The sequence below is a fragment of the Hemitrygon akajei genome, chromosome 19 (assembly GCF_048418815.1).
Source record: "Hemitrygon akajei chromosome 19, sHemAka1.3, whole genome shotgun sequence".
Lineage (NCBI taxonomy): Eukaryota > Metazoa > Chordata > Chondrichthyes > Myliobatiformes > Dasyatidae > Hemitrygon > Hemitrygon akajei.
In genome coordinates, this window is record NC_133142.1 from 13,112,137 (window position 1) to 13,128,770 (window position 16,634).

The 16,634-nt window shown below is 42.5% G+C and overlaps 1 long non-coding RNA gene across 1 annotated transcript in view; it reads right to left on the reverse strand.

The window, feature by feature from the left end:
- Nucleotides 1–5,956: 5,956 nt before the first annotated feature.
- Nucleotides 5,957–16,634, reverse strand: part of LOC140742099 (uncharacterized) — a 29,942-nt gene continuing 19,264 nt past the window's right edge. Inside the window, exon 3 of the long non-coding RNA XR_012102215.1 lies at nucleotides 5,957–6,664. This is a non-coding gene — a long non-coding RNA (uncharacterized lncRNA). The remainder of the gene's footprint in view (nucleotides 6,665–16,634) is intronic.

The following is a 16,634-nucleotide window of genomic DNA, read 5'->3' on the forward strand; positions in this document are numbered from 1 at the left end:
TTGCCCTTATCTCTGGAACCTTGCACTTTAGCCTCTGCCTTATGCAGGTAGGAGGACAGCCAAGTGATCTGATTTCCTGAGATGCAGTCTAGGCATGGAACGAATAATATTCATAATTATAGTGTAGCAGTGGTCAAGTGTGTTGGGACCCCTGGTGCTCCAGCTGATATGCTGATGATAATTGGGCAGAGATTTTTTCGAATAACCCTAAATTAAACCCCGACAATGATCTGGAAGGTGTCGGGAGTTCACTGTTTCTTGCTTGCTGATGGCATTACTCAGTACCTCGAATACCTGCTTAATGCCGGCCTTTGGCAGTGTGTAAGCTGTAGTCAGGATCATGGAGGAGAACTTTCTTGGCAAGTAGAATGGTCACACTTCATCATTTGATGTTCTAAGTCGGGCGAACAAGAGTGCATCAAGACTTCTGTGTCCAAGTACCATGAAGAGTTTATCGTGAAACACAGACCCCCATGTTTTACCTTCTCCGAATCACCAGTCCAGTCCACCTTGTATATAGGGAAGCCCTCAGGTGTTACCAACGTGTCTGGCATGTCCAGAGTGAGCCATGCCTTCGTGAAACATGGAACATATCAATACATCATTTCTCTCTGATACAGCAATCTTGCCTTTAGATGCTCAGTCTTGTTCTCCAGTGACAGTACATTGCTAACAAGATACTGGGTAGAGTAAGTTTCATACCTCAATGTTTCAGGTAGGTATGGAGTCCGCCCCTCCTTTCTTTCTTTTGGACCTAGCAATGTACCTTTGTCCACTTAAAGGTGCTGTACCTGCATTCTTGAGTGTTAAGTCTGCCGAGTCCTTCAGAAGATCGTGAAATCACTCGTTCATTAAGATAATTCAAAAGTGCTTTGCTTAAAGGTAAATTACAGGTTGCAGATTGCAGTGAGAGTAGTTCAGAAGAAGAATATTTAGAAGTTTTGTAAGCTGCCCATAACACTTCACTGTGGTTCACCAGCACTATCTCACTCTATTATTTGATAATACTTCGAATGCTGTGAGCAGTTTTGGTCCCCTTATCTACAAAAAGTTGTGTTGGCATTGGAGAGGATCCAGAGGAGGTTCATGAGTATGATTCCAGGAATGAAAGGGTTAACGTAAAAGGAGCATTTGAAGGCTCTGGACATGTATGATCTGGAGTTTAGAAGAATGAGGGGGGTTCTCAATGAAACCTACTGAATATTGAAAGGACTAGATAAAATGGATGTGGAGAGGTTGTTTCCCATAGTGGGGGAGTATAGGACCAGAGGGCACTGCCTCAGAATAGAGGGACATCCATTTAGAAGCATGAGGAGGAATTTCTTTAGCCAGAGTGTGGTGAATTTGTGTAATTTCATTGCCATAGACGTCTGTGGAGGCCTAGTCTTTTAAAGTGGAGGTTGATAGGTTCTTGATTAATCAGAGTATCAAGGTTAATAGAGAGAAGGTGGGAAAATGGGGTTGAGAGGGATAATAAATCAGCTATGATGGAATGTGAAGCAGACTTGATTGGGCTAAATGGACTAATTCTGCTGCTATTAATGCTCTCTCCGGTGCCTCTGCTGCTCCCCTTTCTCCCATGGTCCACTCTCCTCTCCTATCAGACCTTTACCTTTTCCACCTATCTCCTCTCAGCTTCTCACTTCATCTCCCCTCCCCCACCCACTAACCTTTTCCCTCACCTCATTTTGCCTATCACCTGCCAGGGTGTACTGTTTCCCCCCTGCCCCACTTTCTTATTCTGGCTTCTTTGCCCTTCCTTTCCAGCCCTGATGAAGGTACTTGACCTGAATTATCGACTCTTTATTCCTCTCTATATATGCTGTCTGTCCTGCTGAGTTCTTCCAGCACTTTGTGTGCGCTCCCCAAGATTCCCAGCATCTGCTGAACCTCTTGCATTTATGAATCTGTTTGCTTGTCAAGAACTTGCAGTTGATTTTTCTCAATGAGCCTGACAGCACAGAATACAATTTTTGAATGGTTCCTTGGATGAGATTGTGGTTGGTTATTAAAAATATAAATCTCACTTCTTTCTCATCTTGTGTAGGTACCAATACTATGACCTTATGAATTTTAACGTTTGTTCTTGCCAGATAATTAGTAAAATCCTGGTGTGCATTCATTTCGATGCTTCATTTCAAATAAATCAAATCCACAAATCTGTATAAATCAGACAAATGATGGATAATTATATTAATTAAGTTACCTGCTGTAAAGAAATTTTAATTTCTGATAACATTTAATTGGTTGAGGACTTACATGTCCCGAGGCTGAGAGAGGAGCTGTAGAAGTTTCTTCTTAACGAGAGAGGAAGTTCAACTTTCAATCTACTTCAGAAAGGAAGAGCATAAGAATATATGTGTATTCTGTGGTAACTTAAGCAGAAAGAAACTGTGCCACTACCAATAAGTGCTTACATCATATTGGTTAAACTGACTTCTCATTTACACTGAACTGTGGTATATAAAATTCTGCAGTATTTTGTTAAAGTAAGGAAGTGTAAACATATGAGAGAAAAAAATCAGACAGAAATGTTAGAAAAGATTAATTCATTGTTGATAACATTGTGAATGGCACTTCATCAAGAAGTGGTTCTGGGTCATTTCAGTTCAGGCAGAATTTGGATTAAATTTTGTTATTTGTTTATTGTGAATGTGAGGGAGAATCTGAAATGATTATTCATGTTCCATGTTGCCTGCACCAAAAGGCAATCAACTATTCTTTGTGCCATTGTTCCTGAGTAGTCGTTAGATTGCGTAGCAGGGGAGAGGGTTCAAAAGAAGTGAGCAAGGGCAGTCGAGGCATACTCCATGCCACAAGTTCCCATTGGGACATTAGATTCTGTATAATTAGGACTTGGCGAGGGCCAATATAAAGAACTTAGGTTTAAACGGAGTGGACATTGCGTGAGTGGGCTGTGTTAGAGTGGGGAGCTCGGGCTCTGGGTCATAGAGGCTATGATGAAAAGAGGCGAAGGCTGGAGGTAGACTTCCTCATTTAATTTTTGCTTAATAGGTAGGAAGATGGAGGAGGTCCTGAAGAGAGAATTACAGAGTTAGGTAGTAAACTGTAAAACAGGACAGGATATCCAGTGGATTGCTGGCTGAACCACATGCTGGTGAGGGTAAAAATAGGATGATATGACACAATAGACAATAGACAATAGACAGTAGGTGCAGGAGTAGGCCATTCGGCCCTTCTAGCCAGCACCGCCATTCACTGTGATCATGGCTCATCATACACAATCAGTACCCCGTTCCTGCCCTCTTCCCATATCCCTTGACCCCGCTATCTATAAGAGCTCTATCTAACTCTCTCTTGAATGCATCCAGAGACTTGGCCTCCACTGCCTTCTGGGGCAGAGCATTCCACATATCCACCACTCTCTGGGTAAAAAGTTTTTCCGCATCTCTGTTCTAAATGGCCTACCCCTTATTCTTAAACTGTGGCCTCTAGTTCTGGACTCACCCATCAGCAGGAACATGCTTCCTGCCTCTAGCGTGTCCAATCCCTTAATAATCTTATATGTTTCAATCAGATCCCCTCTCATCCTTCTAAATTCCAGTGTATACAAGCCCAGTCGCTCCAATCTTTCAACATATGACAGTTTCACCATTCCGGGAATTAACCTTGTGAACCTACGCTGCACTCCCTCAATAGCAAGAATGTCCTTCCTCAAATTTGGAGACCAAAACTGCACACAGTACTCCAGGCGGGGTCTCACCAGGGCCCTGTACAGCTGCAGAAGGACATCTTTACTCCTATACTCAATTCCTTTTGTTATAAAGGCCAGCATGCCATTAACTTTCTTCACTGCCTGCTGTACCTGCATGCTTGCTTTCATTGACTGATGTACAAGAACACCTAGGTCTCGTTGTACTTCCCCTTTTCCTAACTTGACTCCTATTAGATAGTAATCTGCCTTCCTGTTCTTGCCACCAAAGTGGATAACCTCACATTTATCCACATTAAACTGCATCTGCCATACATTTGCCCACTCACACAACCTGTCCAAGTCACCCTGCATTCTCATAACATCCTCCTGACATTTCACACTGCCACCCAGCTTTGTGTCATTGGTAAATTTGCTAATGTTACTTTTAATCCCTTCATCTAAATCATTAATGTATATTGTAAACAGCTGCGGTCCCAGCACCGAACCTTGCGGTACCCCACTGGTCACAGCCTGCCATTCTGAAAGGGACCCATTAATCGCTACTCTTTGTTTCCTGTCAGCCAGCCAATTTTCAATCCATGTCAGTACTTTGCCCCCAATACCATGTGCCCTAATTTTGCCCACTAATCTCCTATGTGGGACTTTATCAAAAGCTTTCTGGAAGTCCAGGTACACTACATCCACTGGCTCTCCCTTGTCCATTTTCATGAATGCGTGGCTGAGGAACTGGTGTAGGAACCAGTGCTTCAGACTTATGGATCATTGAGATCTCTTCTGGGGATGTTATGACCTGTACAAAAAGATCAGGTCAGACCTGAAACTGAGGGGGCCAATATCCTTGCTAGTAGGTTTGCTAGAGCTGTTGGGGAAGGTTTAAACTAATTTGGCAGGGGGGTGGGAGCTGGAGTCATAGGGCTGAGGATGGAGCAGTTGGTATACAAGTAGATGCATGGTGTAGAGAGACTGTAAGGAAGGGAAGGGAGATGATAGGGCAAAATTGCAGTCAATGAGATGAGTTAAAGTGTAACGTGAGGACAAAATTGAAAAAGGTGATGAATACTGGACAGCAAGTGTTATATTTAAATACACACAGTATGTGGATTAAGGTAGAAGATCTTGTAGCGTAGGTAGAGATTGTTGTTTGATGGTTCTGGGCCTGTACTCCCTGGAGTTTCAATAAATTACGGGGGATCTCATTGAAACGTACTGAATAATGAAAGGCCAAGACAGAGTGGATGTGGAGAAGATGTTTCCTATAGCGAAGGAGTCTAGGACCAGAGGGCACGGCCTCAGAATACAGGGATGTCTATTTAGAACAGAGATAAGCAGAGGTTTCTTCAGTCAGAGGATGGTGAATCTGTGGAACTCATTGCCACAGACAGTTGTGGAGGCCAAGTCATAAGGTATACTTAAAGCAGAGGTTGATAGGTTCTTGATTACTTAGGGTGTCAAAGGTTACAGGGAGAAGGCAGGAGAATGGGGTTGAGAGAGATAATAAATCAGCCATGATGGAATGGCAGAGTAGACTCAATGGGCTGAGTGGTTTAATTCTGCTCCTATGTCATATGGTCTTACAGTTTATCTCATACTTAATGTGAAAGTGGAAGAATTTCCCTTTATTACTAAAGTCCTGCAGAGCTTTACTGAAAATCTTTTGCTTCATTTGGCTTGGTGAGACTAATATGTTTCAAACCCGTACCTCTTCCAAAACTACAGCAATGTTGAGGTGGCTAGGGAAGATCGATATTAATGGCTTTAATGGTAAATTTAAAAATATTATATCTGAAAATTATGATCGGAATGCTCTCTTGCACATAAATATTGTTTCCTATGAAAAGTCTTATTGCAATATTAATTAATCTCTTAAATTTTGTACAAAGCTATAACTTCAAGAAGTCATATTACTCCTTTGGTCTGAAGTTAAGTTAATACTATGCTTGGCTGCACATGGTTTAGAATGTAAAATTCTATATTGGTAAGTACTGGGAATTTTACACAAGGATCATGGTGTGAGATTAATCTGCATCTGTAGTATTCAGAGAAAGCTGTGTTCAAAATCCATGTTCCAGACTCATTATGATGATTATGGTGTTCAGCAAGTGCTAATGATGTGGAGTATGTATTGCTTTAGTGCATATTCAGAGGGGCTAGCTTCATGAGCAGCAAGCACTAGTTGAAGGCAGCTGATGCTGCTGAATAGAGTTGAACTTAATTAAATTTATTTCTTACATCATTCACATACATGATGAGTAAAAATCTTTACATTCCATCTCCGTCTGAATGTGTAATGTGCAAATTATAGTAATTTGTAATAAATAGTATAAGATATGCAACAGAACAGTCAATATAGCTTAGAAATACAATTGTGTCAGCGTGAATTAATCAGTCTGATGACCTGGTGGAAGAAGCTGTCCCGGAGCCTGGCTTTAATGCTGTGATACTGTTTCCTGGATGGTAGCAGCTGGAACAGTTTGTGGTTGGGGTGACTCGGGTCCCCATTGATGCTTCAGGCCCTTTTTATGCACCTGTCGCTGTAAATGTCCTGAATAGTGGGAAGTTCACATCTACAGATGTGCTGGGCTGTCCACACCACTCTCTGCAGAGTCCTGTGATTGAGGGGAGTACAGTTCCCATACTAGGCAGTGATGCAGCCAGTCAGGATGCTCTCAATTCTACTCCTGTAGAAAGTCCTTCGGATCTGGGGATTCATGCCAAACTTCTTCAACCGTCTGAGGTGAAAGAGGCGCTGTTGTGCTTTTTTCACCACACAGCCGGTATGTAGAGACCAAGTAAGATCCTCGGTAATGTGTACACCAAGGAATTTGAAGCTATTTACCCTCTCACCCCAGGTCCATTGATGTCAATAGGGGTGAGCCTGTCTCTGTTACTCCTGTAGTCCACAACCAGCCACTTTGTTTTTGCAACACTGAGGGAGAGGTTGTTTTCTTAACACATCTGTTGAGGGCTGTTGAAGCCCTGCTTGGAGATCTGAAAGGGAAGGGAATTGAAAATGGAAACACTTATATTAATTATGGCATATGTAAATGTTGTAACAGAAACTGGAAGGATTGTAACCTACAAATTGGACCCAGTTGCACACTATTTTCATATACTTATCATGAAAATAAATAACTTTATCCAGTGCAGCTTACGCCAGCATCAATGTGGGCTGAAATCATGCCCTAAATTGGCTCAGGCAGTCACAGAGCACTACAGCATAGAAACAGGCCCTTGGCCCATCCAGCCCATGCTAAACTCTTTTTCTGCCTAATATCATCGACCCATAGCTGGTCCATAACCTTCTATACCCCTCCCAACCGAGAACCTATCCAAAATTCTCTTAATTGAACATATGTCCACCACTTGTGCTGGCAGCTTCTTTCACACTCACACTCAGCATGGAGAAGTTTCCCCTCAGGTTCCTCTTAAATATTTCACCTTTCACCCTTAACCTATAACCTCTCATTCTAGTCTTACCCAACCTCAGTGGAAAAAAGTCTGCTTACGTTAAGCATATCTACACCCCTCATCATTTTGTATGGCTCCTTCTCCTACATTCCAGGCAATAAAGTTATAACCTAGTCAACATTTACTGAGGTCTTCAAGTCCCAGCAATATCCATGTAAACTTTCTGTCTACCTCCGTGTTCGATTGCCAGCTGTGCTGCTAACATTTGCCTGGCATTTATCATGCTTGATGACTTCATAGGGTGTGCAGCGTGTAGATTTCAACTGTCAGGAGATATTTATGATTGGGGAGCAATCTTTGACCTTTAGACTAATGAGTGGCAAGGATAAACAATAAGATGACAATAAAAGATCCTGAAAGGTGATGTTAACGGCTTGCATCCTGCACCAGCTTTAAAATTTCCAGTGGGTGGGATGACAGAAGTTGATTCAGAGGTGCCTTTGCCGTTTGCAGGCTTCTTTTGCAAGTCAGTTCAGAGGATCAAACTGTGAACGCTGGCACCTTGATCAACCCTTATCTCAGAGTGGCTCGAGGTCCAAGCAACACAGGATTGAACTACCTAAGGGGGTTATATTCATTGATTCTTGGAGACGTGCAGCATAGAAATAGGCCTTCCAGCCCACAGCATCTATACTGATTCCACTTACCTATATTAGAAGAATGAGGGGTGACCTCATTGAAACCTATTGAATGTTGAAAGGCCTCGACATAGTTTATGTGGAGATGATGTTCTTGTGGTGGGAAAGTCTAAGACCAGAGGACTCCGCCTCAGAATAGGGGCATCTATTTAGAGCGAAGATGAGGAGGAACTTCTTGAGCCAGAGAGTGGTGAATCTGTGGGACTTGTTGCCACAGGCAGCTGTGGAGACCAAGTACAAATACGAAAAAACACTCTGTAGATTCTGGAAATCACACACACAAAATACTGGAGGAACTCAGGAGGCCAGGTAGCCAATATGGAAAAAGAGTAAACAGTCAACGTTTTAGGCTGAGAACCTTCTTCAGGATGGGAAAGGAAGGGGGAAGGTGCCAGAATAAAAATGTGGTGAAAGGGGAAGCAGGATAGCTACAAAGTGATAGGTGAAGCCAGGCGGGTAGAAAAGGTGAAGGGCTGGAGAGGAAGGAATCTAATAAGAGAGGACCATAAGAGATGGGAAAGGAGGAGAGGACCCAGGGGGAAGTGATACGTAGGTGAGGAGAGGTAAGAGACAAGAGTGGGGAATGGAAGGAAAGGGGAGGGGGAGGGAATGTTTTTTTTACCAGGAGAGATCGATTTTCATGCCATCAGGTTGGAGGTTACCCAGACAGAATATGAGGTGTTGCTGCTCCACCCTGAGTGTGACCCCATCTTGGCACAAGAGGAGACCATTGGCTGACATGTCAGAACAGGAATGAGAATCGGAATTAAAATGTTTGGCCACTGTGAAGTTCCGCTTTCGTCGAATGGAGGAGAGGTGCTCGACGAATTGGTCCCCCAAGTTACGATGGGTCTCACCAATGTAGAGGGGGCCACATCAGGAACACTGAACACGATAGCCGACCCCAGCAGATTCACAGGTGAAGTGTTGCCTCGTGCAGAAGAACTATTTGGGGCCCTGAATGGAGGTGAAGGAGGAGATGGATGGACAGGTACATGAAACAGCACCAATGTAGTCGTCAATGTAGTGGCGGAAGAGTTGGGGGGCATTACCAGGGAAAGTTTAGAACATGGACTGTTCTGCATAGCCAATGAAAAGGCAGACATAGATGTGAACCATGCAGGTGCCCATGGCAACCCCTTGAGTCTGGAGAAAGTGGGAGGAGCTGATGGAAAAATTGTCGAGGGTGAGGACCGGTACTGCCAGAGAGAGCAGGGTGGTGATGGAGGGGAACTCTTTGGTTCTTTTACTGTGATCCGCTAGCCATGTTGACTATCCCTAATGAATCCTTCTCTTTCCAAACGCAAATAAATCTTCTCTCTTAGACCCCTTCCAATAGATTTTCCACCATAAATGAAAAGCTCATTGGTCTGTAGTTTCCTGGCTTCACCCTGCTGCCTTCTTAAGTACCTTGCCTGTGGCTAATGAAGATGCAAAACCTCAGGCAGGACCCCAGCAATCTCTTTCTTTGCTTCCCATGACATTCTAAGATACCTTGGGTCAGGCCCAAGGATTTATTAACTGGCATCTGTTTCACGACCTCCAGCATATCCATCGTCATAATGTTGATATGCCCCAGTATACCACTGTCCCCTCCCCTGAATTCTCCTGCCTCCAGGTCCATTATGGACAAGAAGTATTCATTTAAAACCTCGCCCATTTCTGACGGCTCCACACAATGAATCCTGTCAGATTTCTTTAAGGGTGGACTCAGTTCCTGGTGGTCAGTGCAGCAATGTTTCAGGTCCCTGTGAGCTACGCATGCCCCGCTTGAGTGTATTATTCAGTGTGCAGCCTGCCATAATGCTGCTTTTAATGGACTTTTGCCCAATTTGACAAGCACTTTCGGAGTGGGTATCAGTGCAAAAATGCAGCACGTGCTTTGCCCATCAAAGAAGGGTAAAATCTAACTTCAGTGCAGGTATATCTGTACTCGTCCTGAAGCCATAGCCTAGAATCCTTGAGGAACTGAGAAGGGCAATTGTTGACAGTTGAGTTGATACTGTGTAAGCACCAGGCAAGTACCCAACAACAACAGGACAGCAAATGCAATTTCTAACATTTAAAAAAGGTTATATAGTTAATCAGGCTTGTTAATTTATAAACCATTTATCCTAACGTAATCATGATGTTACCATAAAACCTTTGTAACTTGAAATGAATTCTCATCTGTCTGATATATCAGCTTTGTATGGAAGCAGAGTCGTGGCATTAAGGGGCCTCCATATTCAGTATCTATCTTTCAAAAGGGGCAGTTATCTGATTATCGGCAGCCAGCTTTTCTGGCTTGTATACAAAGAGGCCAATTTAGTAGATCTTAGTTTGTCCAAGTAGGGGAGCCTGGAATGATATTTACAATTTCAGTGGTTTGAAAAAATTCTGAAGGATTGCTTTCTGTGTAATATAAGGAAATTAAATATTGTAATGCGACATTCTTGTCAAAGATCAAACCAAGGCTCTAGCAGCTGGACTGGTAATCTCATTTCATGTTCAAACAATCTGCATTGAACAGATGCACAAAGTATTAAATAAAGATAAAAGTTTGTAACTTCTCTGTCAGTCCTTTTATTGATCACTTTCCAGATTCAGCTCAGTACAAGTCCTGTGACTTACTTCGTTATACTTTTGGTGGTAGGGTTCCAGCTTAATATGCATTGAAAAGATGTTTTAAAATTATTCATACAAATTCTAACCTCAGAAATGCATTAACTTGTCATTGAGATGTATCTTTATGAAAACTGCAAAAACACTTGTTAATGACAACATGCTGAAGTCATCCTAATGACTGTATAATCTGTTAGCAGAGTTACCAAGAATAATGTTTAGTCCATTGTAATGACAGGTGTATTCCCACTGATAATTTCTTAGTTTTTTTTAAAAGTGGAAGACATGTTAGGCTCCAGCCTTTGCTGTTTACTGTTTCTTGTAGTTGTTCGTTTTGTACAGTACTCTGCAAAAGTCTTGGGCACCCTAGCTAAATACATATGTGCCTAACCTTCTGCACAGTACAATAAGCTGTCTTTATATCATTTCCTGCGTGGGTTAATTTTAATTTCATTTGAAACACATGGTAGAAAGACATCCACCTCCATCCTCTCTTTATTTGCTCTTGAACAGCAATATCTGTGAGTCTTAAGTATGCATTAATATTGGTAAAACATTTAGTAGATACGATAGTGTGCAAAAGTCTTAGGCACCCTAGGTATATACATTTGCCTAAGACTTTTGAACGGCACTGTATAAATCTGAACACAGTGCTATCTTGTCCATTGCTACAGTGATTTGTGATCCCATTCTAGTCCAATGTTCACACAGACATACTTAAAGTGTAGACATTGGTGGTTGATAGTTAACAGTTTTCATTCCTGAGGCATATTAACCAGTACCTGCCAGTTTACACTAATATGTATGGCTCTTCTGAAAGTTGCTGCAATCTTTCCGGTTATATCAACTTGCCACGAGTCACTACCACGTGAGTAGATCTATGACAGGGCAATAAATATTGGACTGGCCTTTGATAACCAGATCCAAAGTGTAAAATGGGGAGGTGGAATGGTAGCGTAGTGGTTAGTTCGGTGCTTTACAGTACCACTAACCTGAGTTCAATTCCCGCCACTGCCTGTAAAGAGTTTGCATGTTCTCCCCATGACCACGTTGGTTTGGGAGCTGTGATTTCCTCCCACATACCGAAGACAAACCATTTGACAAATTAAATTTGTCATTGCTAGTTGCCCTGTGATTAGGCTAGGGTTAAAGAGCTAGGGCTAGGCTCGAAGGGCCAGAAGGGCCTATTCTGCAATGTATCGCATTAAATCAAAATTAATTAATTTCAAACTGTGTGGGTGGAAATGGGGTACATGAATGTGGGGAGGGGGATTAATCAGAAGCGAAATTCGCAAAAGTGAGAATTTTTGGCTTATGTACAAATGCAATCAGTTGTATTCAAACTAATAGTGAGAAGCATCTCCTTTATCAGAGGGTTAAAATATGTTTATGAAGAGAAAGTAAGGCAGACACTGCCTGCCCTATTGCGTGTGTGCGGATCTATAAAGATGACATTTTCTTATTTCTCTGTGAAAAGTTCTTCATCTCAGCTATGAATGTCTACTGATTGCAGAAACACATCCGTTCTTCGAGGGATTAAGGGAAATACCAGTTACCACCTGGGTTTTGAGCACTAACCACAATCGAAAAAACATCTGCGTGGTAATGTGAATAAACACCAAGAGGCCAGTCCTTTCTGCAGTTTCAATTCAATGTAGAACACAGATGTGCTGGAATGACAGTAAAGTTCAGTGATTGCTGGGCCGTTTTATCTTCAAACACTCACGTAGCCACACAATCTGTTAATTAGGATTGCCACTGAGAAAACAATATGGAAAACTGCATTCACAAGACTTCAAACACTTGGGCTTATATAGCAAAATACTCTATGCAGAATCAAAACTAAATCTATATTTGCATATGTTATTATTATAATTTTTTACTTGCATTGTGTTCCAGATGCACTATTATTGAATTTATTGAAATGAGTCATTCTAATTTTATGCCATTTTGGGTCAGATTAAAGGCTAACTTCTATTATATATATTTTATATTGTCACTGAGGCCAATGATAAGCCTGGCCCTGTTGTAAACAAGGAGATTTTTTCCAATGCCCTTTGAGATTGAAGTATGACAGGGAAAGATAAAGGTTATAAAAACATTTACACTTCTGAAGCAAGATGTTATTATTAATCGTTATGCATTAAAGCAATAAGTTCATTACTCTGGTAAGATGAGTGCAATGATGAAAGATTGGTCTGGAAGAAGATGGTGCCGGCGAACACTGCTACCAAGACAGGTCATGAGGCTACTCGTTTCACTTATTTTATTTCTTCTTTTTATTTCAGACATGTTTCTGCTACTGTCGGAGCCGGTTATCTACAATCTGCCAGTGTGTTATCGGATCGATCGGGTGAACTGGCGTTTTGCTGTCTTGGAGAGGGTTGAAGCAAGGCGCACAGCATGACGGCCAGCAGGCCTGGAGACAGGGCGCGGGCTCATGATTGAATCCATCTCTTGCCGAGCAAAGCGCAGAGGAAGGTTGAAGTCATCGAGATGGGTGTGGAGGCGAGCGAGTGTTCAGCCCCGTTTACCAGCCTGTTGGTCGCCACTGCTGGAGGAGAGTGTCTGCATGTAACGGTCTTTCTCTCTGCCCTCCTCTCTTGCTGCTCTTGAAGGAAAGTCCCTGCTTTCAAATGGTCCCTCTCTCGCTCTCTCGATGCTGTCAGAGAATGGTGCTGGAACAAGGTTTAATCGACACAGTCTGTAGATTGGACTCTAGTTCACATCACTATGTGTTCCGTTTTCTGGTCACTCCTTTTATTTGTGACTCTTTTTTTGGGCGATTTTGAATCAGGGCAGCTTGCAGATAATGAACATCAAGATGAACTGAAATATGCCTTTTGATTTTGTGCCTTATATTCTGTGCTTTTGCTCTTTTTTGTTGTCATTCATGCGATTTTTGTTGCATGTAGGAGGGAGCGGGGTTTGATGTTTCTCTTTGAATGGGTTTTATGGTTTTTTTGGTTTTATGACTGTCTGTGGGGAAGATGAATCTCAGGGTCGTATACATACTTTGTTATTAAATGTACTTTGAATTCATTGAACCCTTTGAATCCTATGAAATCAGCAGGGATTTAATTCCAATCCTTACCATGACCTAACATGAGGAAATCTTCAGATGCTGGAAATTCAAACAACATACACAAAATGTTGGTGGAACACAGCAGACCAGGCAGCATCTATAGGGAGAAGCGCTGTCGACGTTTCAGGCTGAGACCCTTCGTCAGGACTAACCGAAAGGAAAGATAATAAGAGATTTGAACGTAGTGGGGGAGGGGAAAATGCAAAATGATAGAAGACCGGAGGGGGTGGGATGAAGTTAAGAGCTGGAAAGGTGATTGGCGAAAGTGATACAGAGCTGGAGAAGGGAAAGGATCATGGGACGGGAGGCCTCGGAAGAAAGAAAGTGGGGGGAAGCACCAGAGGGAGATGGAGAACAGACAAACAACTAAATATGTCAGGGATGGGGTAAGAAGGGGAGGAGGGACATTAACGGAAGTTAGAGAAGTTGTTTCCCTCTGGTTCCATCTCCCTCTGGTGCTTCCCCCCCCCCCCTTTCTTCCGAGGCCTCCCGTCCCATGATCCTTTCCCTTCTCCAGCTCTGTATCACTTTCGCCAATCACCTTTCCAGCTCTTAACTTCATCCCACCCCCTCCGGTCTTCACCTATCATTTCGCATTTCCCCCTCCCCCACTACTTTCAAATCTCTTACTATCTTTCCTTTCGGTTAGTCCTGACGAAGGGTCTCGGCCCGAAACGTCGACAGTGCTTCTCCTTATAGATGCTGCCTGGCCTGTTGTGTTCCACCAGCACTTTGTGTGTGTTGTATGAGATGGATTTGTTAGCTATGGTTAAAGATAATCCCAAGAGACTCTTCAGTTATATTAATAGTAAAAGTGTGACTAGGAGAGACTAGGTCCTGGTAATGACCATCAGGGCTGCCTATGTGTGGAGCCACAGGAGATGAGTGAGATGTTTAGTGTCTATTTCTCCTTGGTATTTAGAAAGGAGAATACCATGGATGCAAAGTTCAAAGTTCAAGGGAGATTTTATTATCAAAGTACAAATATGTACTGCATGCAACCCCGAGACTCATTTTCCTGTGGGGATACTCAGCTAATCAAAAAATGACAGCGATAAGCATTAATATCTTTGAACATATGCAAATTGCAAGGAAGGAGGTATTTGTGGCCTTGATGCCCACTAAGGTTGGTAAATCCCCAGGACCTGATCAAGGGCACACACAGACTTTATGGGAGGCCAAGGAAGAAATTGAGGAGGCATTGTAGAGGTATTTGCTTTATTAGTTTTTGGTGAAGTTCCAGAAGACTGGAGGGTGGTTAGTGTTGTTCCATTTTTCAGAAAGGTACCAGGGATAGGCCAGTGAACTACAGGCTGGGGTGAGCCTGACTTCAGTTGTAGGGAAGCTACTGGAGGGAATTCTGAGGGAGAAGATCTACCATCATATGAATGGTCAAATAGCAGTCGGCATGGTTTTGCATGGGAGGTGATGGCTGATTAATCTTTTTGAGCTTTTCGAAAGGCGATAGATGAAGGTAGGGCAGTAGATGTTGTCTACATGGTCTTTCGTAAGGCCTTTTACGACATCCCTCAAGGCAGGCTGATTTGGAAGATTAGGTAGCATGGGATTCAGGGGGAACTAATGAGTTGGATTCAGAATTGGCTCGGTGATAGGAAGCAGAGAGGAACGGTTGAAGGTTGACTTTATGACTGGAGGCCTGTGAAAAGTGTTGGGACTTCTGTTATTGATGTAAATGATTTGGATATGAATGCACATGGTAAGACATGCAAGCTTCCTGATGCTATTAATCTAGGGATGTCTTGTTGATAGTGAAGCAGGTTACAATGAAGTACAAAGAGCTCTTGATCACCTAAGGAAATGGGCTGAGGAGAGGCAAAACGGATCTCAACCTAGATCAATGTGTCATGTATTTTGGACAGTCAAACCATGGTAGGACCTATACCGCAAAATGTAAGGCACTGACAAAGGTTGTGGAACAGAGGGACCTGGGATTGCTTGCTGAAGTAGAGGGTGGTGAAGAAATCACTTACTATGCTGGCCTTCATCAAACAAGGCGTGGAGTAGGGGCACGGAGTTGCGGTTATCTAAGTCGAAGGTGAGGCTGCACTTGGAGTATTGTATATAGTTTTGGTTCCACATTATAAGAAATACATTGTCAAGCTGGGGAGGGTGCAGAAAGTATTTACAAGAATGGTGCTGGAGCAACTCAGCAGGTCAGGAAGCATCTATGGAAATTAATGACAGGCAGAGCTTAGCCACGTTGGGTCTTTATTTCCAAGGAGAAATAGACATCAGAAATCTCAGTCATTACCTGTGGTTCCACCCATAGGTGGTCCTGATGGTCTTCACCAGGACCTAGTCTCACCCTAGTCACACTTTTACTATTAACATAACTGAAGAATCTCTTGTGATTATCTTTAACTATAGCTGCCAAATCCATTACATACTTTAATGGATACTTTACATACTTTTACATCCATTACAATCGTTTTTTGCTCTCCTGATTTCCTTTTTAAGTTTTTTATGTAGCATAAAATGAGAGGTGACTTCATAAAATCATGAAGTGTTTTTATAAGGTGGATGATTTGAATTATTTATCCACGGTTGAGGAATTGAAAACTAGAGGACAAAGATTCAACATAAAAGGAGAGAGATTTTAAAGAGCCCAAAGAGATAACTTCATTATTACCTCCTCCCATAGATGCTGTCTGGCCTGCTGAGTTCTGCCAGCTTTTCGTGTTTTTTATTTATTTCCAGCATCTGCAGATTCACTCGTGTTAACATATAAGAGGCATTTGGTTAGGTACGTGATGGGGAAGGACTTCAAGGGTCATGGGCCGGACAAAGGCAACTGGGGCTAGCAGTTGGGTTTCTGTGCTGTATGACTCATGAAAATGAAATAAAGAATTTTAAAATGGAGTCTTAAAGAGGGAGATAGAGAAAGATGGAGAGATATAGAGAAGGAATTCATGGATTTGCTTCTGAAGGTGCAGCTGCTGATGGTAGAAGGAAGATAGCCTGGAGTGCACAATACACCTAATCGTGACAACTGATAGTGGTTGTTTCTGAAGTGAATATCTGGCCATCAGTTGTTTGCATCTCAGAAAGTATCAGTACACATTCAGGAAGGACCAACCTATTAGGTACTTCAAGTAAAGTCAATTCAAGTTTACTATCACATTCAGAAGTATGGTGGTACATG